This window comes from Onychostruthus taczanowskii, unplaced genomic scaffold (genome assembly GCF_017590055.1).
Source record: "Onychostruthus taczanowskii isolate IOZ18803 unplaced genomic scaffold, ASM1759005v1 scaffold58, whole genome shotgun sequence".
Classification (NCBI taxonomy): Eukaryota; Metazoa; Chordata; class Aves; order Passeriformes; family Passeridae; genus Onychostruthus; species Onychostruthus taczanowskii.
The window spans coordinates 8,854,960-8,861,456 of record NW_024503457.1 but is presented as its reverse complement, the minus strand read 5'-3'; positions in this window follow the sequence as shown (position 1 = coordinate 8,861,456).

Below are 6,497 nucleotides of genomic sequence, written 5' to 3'. Positions count from 1 at the left end.
CTCTGACGGCGCCGGGAGCGGCGGCCCCGCCCCGGCCCTGGCCCGGCCCCCTGCGGCCTCAGCCGGGCCGGCATCGCCCGCCCGTCAGCCGGCGCCGGAACGGGAGCGCTTCGGGCTGCCCTTGCCGGCCGCCCGAGCCAGGGTGTCATCTCCGGCTCCGGAGGATCCAGAAATATAGAAACTGGGATTCTCTTGTATCTTCATCTGCAGTTAAGCATTGGAGGTAGAAGAAATTCTTCCTAATGTCCAAACTAAATTTCCCCATGCCCAGCTTATCACTACGTCCTTTTGTCCTGTCGCTGGTTGCCTGAGGGTAGAGGCGGACCCCCACCCAGCTACAGCCCCCTTTCAGGTGGCTGTAGAGAGCACTAAGGTCCCCAGAGTCCCCTTTTCTCCAGGCTAAACAGCCCCACCTCCCTCAGCTGCTCCTCACTGGACTTGTGCTCTGGACCCTTCACCAGCTCCATTGACCTTCCCTGGACAGGCTCCAGCACCTCATTGCTTTTCTTGAACTGAAGGGTCCAAAACTGGACACAACACTCAAGGTGCGGCCTCACCTGTGTGGAGTACAAGGGAAGAATTACTTCCCTAGTCTTGCTGCTCACACTGATACATTTTAGCATGTTCCATCCATCCATCCATCCATCCATCCATCCATCCATCCATCCATCCATCCATCTCCACACTTGAAGTTGTCTGATAACACAGGCAAGTGTTGAAATTGCTGGGTAGCTGGAGGCTGGGCTCCATTTCTTAACCAATTTCTGTACCCCATTGCTATCAATGAGGGATTTATCGTGCTCAGGCACTTGAAAAAATGTAGGAAGAGGTCAAAGTCCAGCTCTGGCTCATTCTGTTATTTTTACATGGTGCACAAAAGCCAAGGAGTACACAGGTTACTAACAAGTTACCTTGTGAGAACTCCCAGGAGGGAGGTGAGGGGGAAAGACTGAAGTGGGGAATCAGTGAGACACAGACACACTTGTCTGGATGCCTCCAGCCAACTGGGCATGACCTGCAGAGGACTGCTGCCAAGAACCAGCTGAGACAGTCCCAACACCACTCTAGTGTAAGAATTTTAATTTGCCTGTTGCAGTTCTCTCATGCTGGAAGCTGCCAGCTGAAGTCCCCAGTATAATCTGAATTGGGATAAAGAAGCCACGAGAGGCAGACTGAATTTTTCATTTTTCTTTCTGCATGTCATTGGTGAAATTCCATGAAGGACTCCCTGCTTCAAAATCAGACAGAATTTATAGAGAGGAGGTGTTTTCAATGCATAGTCAAACATTCATAATTTTTCACATTTACCTTTGCCCATAATTTAGCATAAAGCTAATGAACCCTTCCACATTTTTAATTAAAAGAGACGAAAATAAGAGTTCCTCTGCATATCATGCAAACTTAAAGCCATCCTCGCATAAAAATATTAAATATACTTGGTGAGAACAAGCTGGAAAGCAAGTAGATATTGTCACTAGCACCTTTCAAATTAAATACAGATCCTGACAGAAAAAAAATAAATCAGAGTTTATGTGCAGCTTATGACATTATTAATCATCATCAACCAAAGTACAACCTTTGTAAACAGCAGACTTGGACAGCTCCCCACCAAGGACTCTGGAAGAATGATGTTTACTATTGATATTCATTTAGTATTAGGGAATTGAGACTGCAGTAAAACCCAAGGGACCAGAAGGGCCTTACATTGCACCAGTGTTGGAGGATGTGGAGAATCACCGTGTTATTTGTGGGCAGAGCAGTCTGAATTACCCAGGGCAAAACACAAGAAAACCCAGCAGGGCAGGAATGGATATGCTAGAGAGGTTTTCCATTTACCTGATTTTTTTGTAAGATTGTTTTCCTAATCTATATGTAATGAAACCTCACAAATAGAGGGGAGTTGTATTTCAGCAGAGTACTTAGAGAGCTGCTCTGGGACCATTACCAGCTTTAAGATTATTTCACATTTTCTTCCAAGGTGTGTACATATGTATAAACTCAGGGCCAACTGCAATTCTGGACACCCCAACAGCTGACACTGATGAACAAAAGAACTGGGCCATCACATGGAAGTTCTGGAACAGATGATAAAGCATGCTGTTCAAAACTTCTATTATTCTTCAATGGCCATAGCTCAGGTTATACCCATTGAAGAATATTATCCAGGAAAAGAACACAAAGCTACACCTGGGAAAACAAGCCATACACTGGGAAAACATCAGAGTGAAAAAATACTGACTCTGAAAAAGGCATCAGGGTCATAAGGGACAGGGAATTGAACACAAGATCTCAACTTAACATGGTGTGTTGAGTGATAAAATGTGACACTCGCCTTGGAAGCACAATCAATAGCGTAAAAAGAAAGCAGGGATTTTACCTGTACGGAGATCAATGAAAAAATCATAATAGAGGTTTACCTCCTTCCTAAAAGAAGATTGCAAATTTCCCCCCTGTGATGGGACTAAGGAAGGCAGGTATAACACAAGTCACAAGTTTAGGAAGTCAATCCACACATTTCATTGCATCTTTTTAATTTTTTAACTTTTAAATGCATTCCAGCAGGAAAACATAAGATACTACTAACCTCTTTGCAGAGCCATCCCCTCTTCTTCTCCCAGAAGTGAAAACTGAAGTCAAATTCTAATCACAAGACAGACATGCTCTTTCTACAGAGGGATTACTCACTATTGAAATATTCTATCAAGAAAAAACATAACCAGATTTTATGCCATTTTCAAGAGCTGATGCCTTTCTCTGTCATAAAAAGCTTCACAGAAGGTCAGACTAGATGAAAGGTGTCAAACTCTTACCTTAACTACTAATATAAAGCAGGAAGGGACCTGAATGTCCAGTCTCAGCTGACAAAGGGCTTTATGGAGTTTTTGCCCATAAATTGAGCAATACAAAATTTTACACATCCAATAATCAATCCCCTCAATGCATTAGTTACTCTCATCTTCCTCAGCATGCCAAGAATCCAACAATCTGTAACAGATTTCTTCCCACTAAGAATCCCAGAAATCATCCTGCTATGACCCTTACTGAGGGACAGCTGCTACAGAAGCAAAAGCTTGAGAAAACAGCTAATAAATATTAGACCTTTGTGACCTCAGAAAGACTTCAAAACTTTCCCCACCAAAAAAGCCTCAAAAGTTCCTGTCACAAATTGACTAGGAAAAGTTAATACTCCTCTTCTTTTGAGTGGTAATGAAAGACAACATAATACAATTTTACAGTAGCACAGTTTATCATTAGAACTTATGAATTACAAGCCAATTTCTGCTTTGTTATTTTACTGTGGCTCCTTTTAAAGCAATAGTAGCAATATTGCAGATTTTTAAAATCTTATTCTAGGTCACAGAGATTTACTTGTATCATTTCCTCTGTTACTAAAAAACCTTTAGGGAAATTATTCCATTCCATTTCACTGCAGCCCATTAGTATCTACAGGGCAGCCAAAAAAGAATACTGCATATGAAAGCCTCCATCAGGACACATCAACCTCAGCTTGACATGAAAATATATTTCCAATGTTCAGCTACTAAAATACATTATTACTTGAAATATATTACCTTCTACTGACCTAATTAAGCAACTGTTAAAATGCTAACCTTGTTGCTTCTTCCACTTTCAGCCTTCAAGAACATTATAAATGAACCTTCTGTAAGTCTTGAAAATTAAGCACAGTCCACTTCAAGAAGCTGCTCTCTACAGAATTTTCTTCCTACACAGACTGTCAACCAAGTCATTGTGAAGGGTGCCACTTACAGAAATAACTAGTTAATGATTTTCTGAAGATATCTGCAATAAAACCATGCCAGAGATAGAAAATTCAGCAGGCAGATTTGGAAAAAGAAAAATGAGAAAGGATCTTAAGGTTTCTGGTTATTATTCTGTCAACTACAACTTATAACTGGAATTAAGCTGTTGTGCTCTTCAGCTTTAGACAAGACACATATTTGCAATAAATACACGTATTCTAAATGACCACACATCAAGGGAGTGTAAAATTCATCACATTAACAAAGCTGCTAAAGTTCTGTATTTGTAAATTTTCTAACCACAGGCTTAAACAACAGATACTGCTTACCACCTACATTCTGTGGCTGCATTTTTAGATGATGACTTAATTTAATGCTGCTCTTATGAGTAGAAGGTGTCAATCTAGTTTGCGCCAGACTTTCACTGAAAACATGTAATTTTAAATGTTTCTTTGAAAAGAAGCATCTCATCCAACATGCTACTCTCCAGAAACTTGAAGAAGTGAAGAGAGACTGGACAACCAATTCCTTATGCCACCCAGCAAATAATGAAGCTCTTTATACTACAAACACACCCAGTCTGGGTGCAGAAAATATTTCAAAAGTGAAGGTTTTTTATACTTTGTCTTTCCTTCTGAGAGGCACAGCTTAAATACTAAATGTGTGATACTTTTTAAACAGCAACTCCTTTCTCTCACTTTTCAATGTATGTACACGTGGGCCTTCGTTAAACAGACTCATATGCTTATCGCTCTGTACTGACCAGAAAGAACAGGTAACAGCCTGAAGAATTTTCAGAGTAAATGACCACAGCCTATTTTTAATCATCACAAACATGTCAGCAGCTCTGTAATATGTGTTTACAGCTCTGTAAATAGAACTGTGTTTGCAGGATTGGACCACAGAGAGAACATTTTAATTGCTGAAACAGGATGTTGTAACAGGAACAGGTCCTAACACTGCCACAGGCACAGCCTGCGACATCAGCCTCCACAGCATTTAGCACCCTCTGATTCTCCATCATGGAAAACAAATAAGAGGAACAAGAGCAGCACTGAGGTCTTTGCAAACTCTATTCTTTAGTTATTCAATACAAATTATTAGCACTGCTTATATCTATGATTCTGAAACTAGTATTAGCCTTTCAGCACCATGCCAACCATTGGTCCTCAACAACTCAAGTTCACAGATCCAATCGTGCAAAATCTACCAAAGAATAGAAACATGCTTTTTTTTTAGTAGAAGTCAGTAATGTAGCACAAGGCACGAGACAAAAACATCAATATATTTAAATAAAAACATTTTGTGCATTAGGGAAAAAGCTGTAATCAAATGCATAGGACTTGGGGCGTTAATGAAATGAATTATTTTTCTCAAAGGACCATTAATATCTCTCAAGTAGGACAGTGCTCAAAATCCCAAGACAATTATATAATTACTTATCTTTAGACAGAGTATTATGTTACACAATATTGGAATTGAATAAGTCTCTTGAGCAAATCAGTATTGTGATTCCTACTACAGTACTTTCATACTGTCCCAGGTAGTTTAGTGAACCATTAGGAAGTTCTGACACTGACATTCTATTGGATCAAATAATACATGTATTCTGTTAACTATTAAATCCATAAATATCCAACAGATTTAATTTTTGCACTTGATCTCCACTGGATCAAGCTGATTACTAGAAATAACTATGTGTCTGTCTATGATGTAGCAATGTTTCTGCTCCCTTCCAAAAGGAGCTGCTGCAGTACAAGTAGGAGAAGCTTAGTGCTTATGGCTGAGAAAGGAATAAAGACCACTCGAACAATCAACTTACAAAGCCATGAAGAATGGTATACCATGAAAGAGTCCTTGACTATCAAACTCACGTATCATTCCCACTCCTCTCTCTAACTGACATTTAAACACCTCCATCTGGCTTTATATTTATTTTTAGTACCTTTTTCATGTTTTTCCCCACGGGAAAGGCTTGTGAGTAATACTGTGGAATTAGAGTGTTAAGATAAAAATACTCTTATAGATATAAATTATCATTTTAGTGTATGTAAAAAGATAATATGGTAAGTAGGCTGTAGAAAACAAAGGATGCTTACAGTACTTGAACAAATTAACTAGCTTCCAAATGATCAACAGAACACAAAAATATGAAATCAGAGTTGATTTAGGTGGGAAAGATAAAGTCCTACACATACAAGGAATACAAACATTCTCTGACTCATTACAGAACAGTTGCTTAAGACAGAATTAAATAGCCAACATGTGCTCATTCCGAAATTCTAAAACTGAAGTCATCAGTTTTAGAAACAATAAGCGTTGCATACATCTGATCAGACTGAAAGTGTATCAGACACTTGGCTATAAACTTCAGCCAAGAAAAGAAGTTACTATGGCTGCCTCCCCTCTCACTATTTCCTCATCTTGCTTCTAATCAGCTTGTCTGAAGTTATTTGAGTTTCCACAGGTAAGAGCTGCAACACCATTTATTTCTTAATGGTTTGACACTTAAAGAGGCGGGGACACTGAAGGAAGAAAATGCCCCCTGAAAAAGCAGGTCTTATACAGAAGCATTTAACATTTGCCACAGTCATGCTTTAAGCACTATTTAATGCTTCTTACTCCCATAAATCCCACTTCCTTAGCAGTGTGGGACTGAAAAACACACCACTCTCATCTATTACAGGATTATTGGGTAACAAATCTACTGGAGGGGAAGCAGCTTGCACACACATT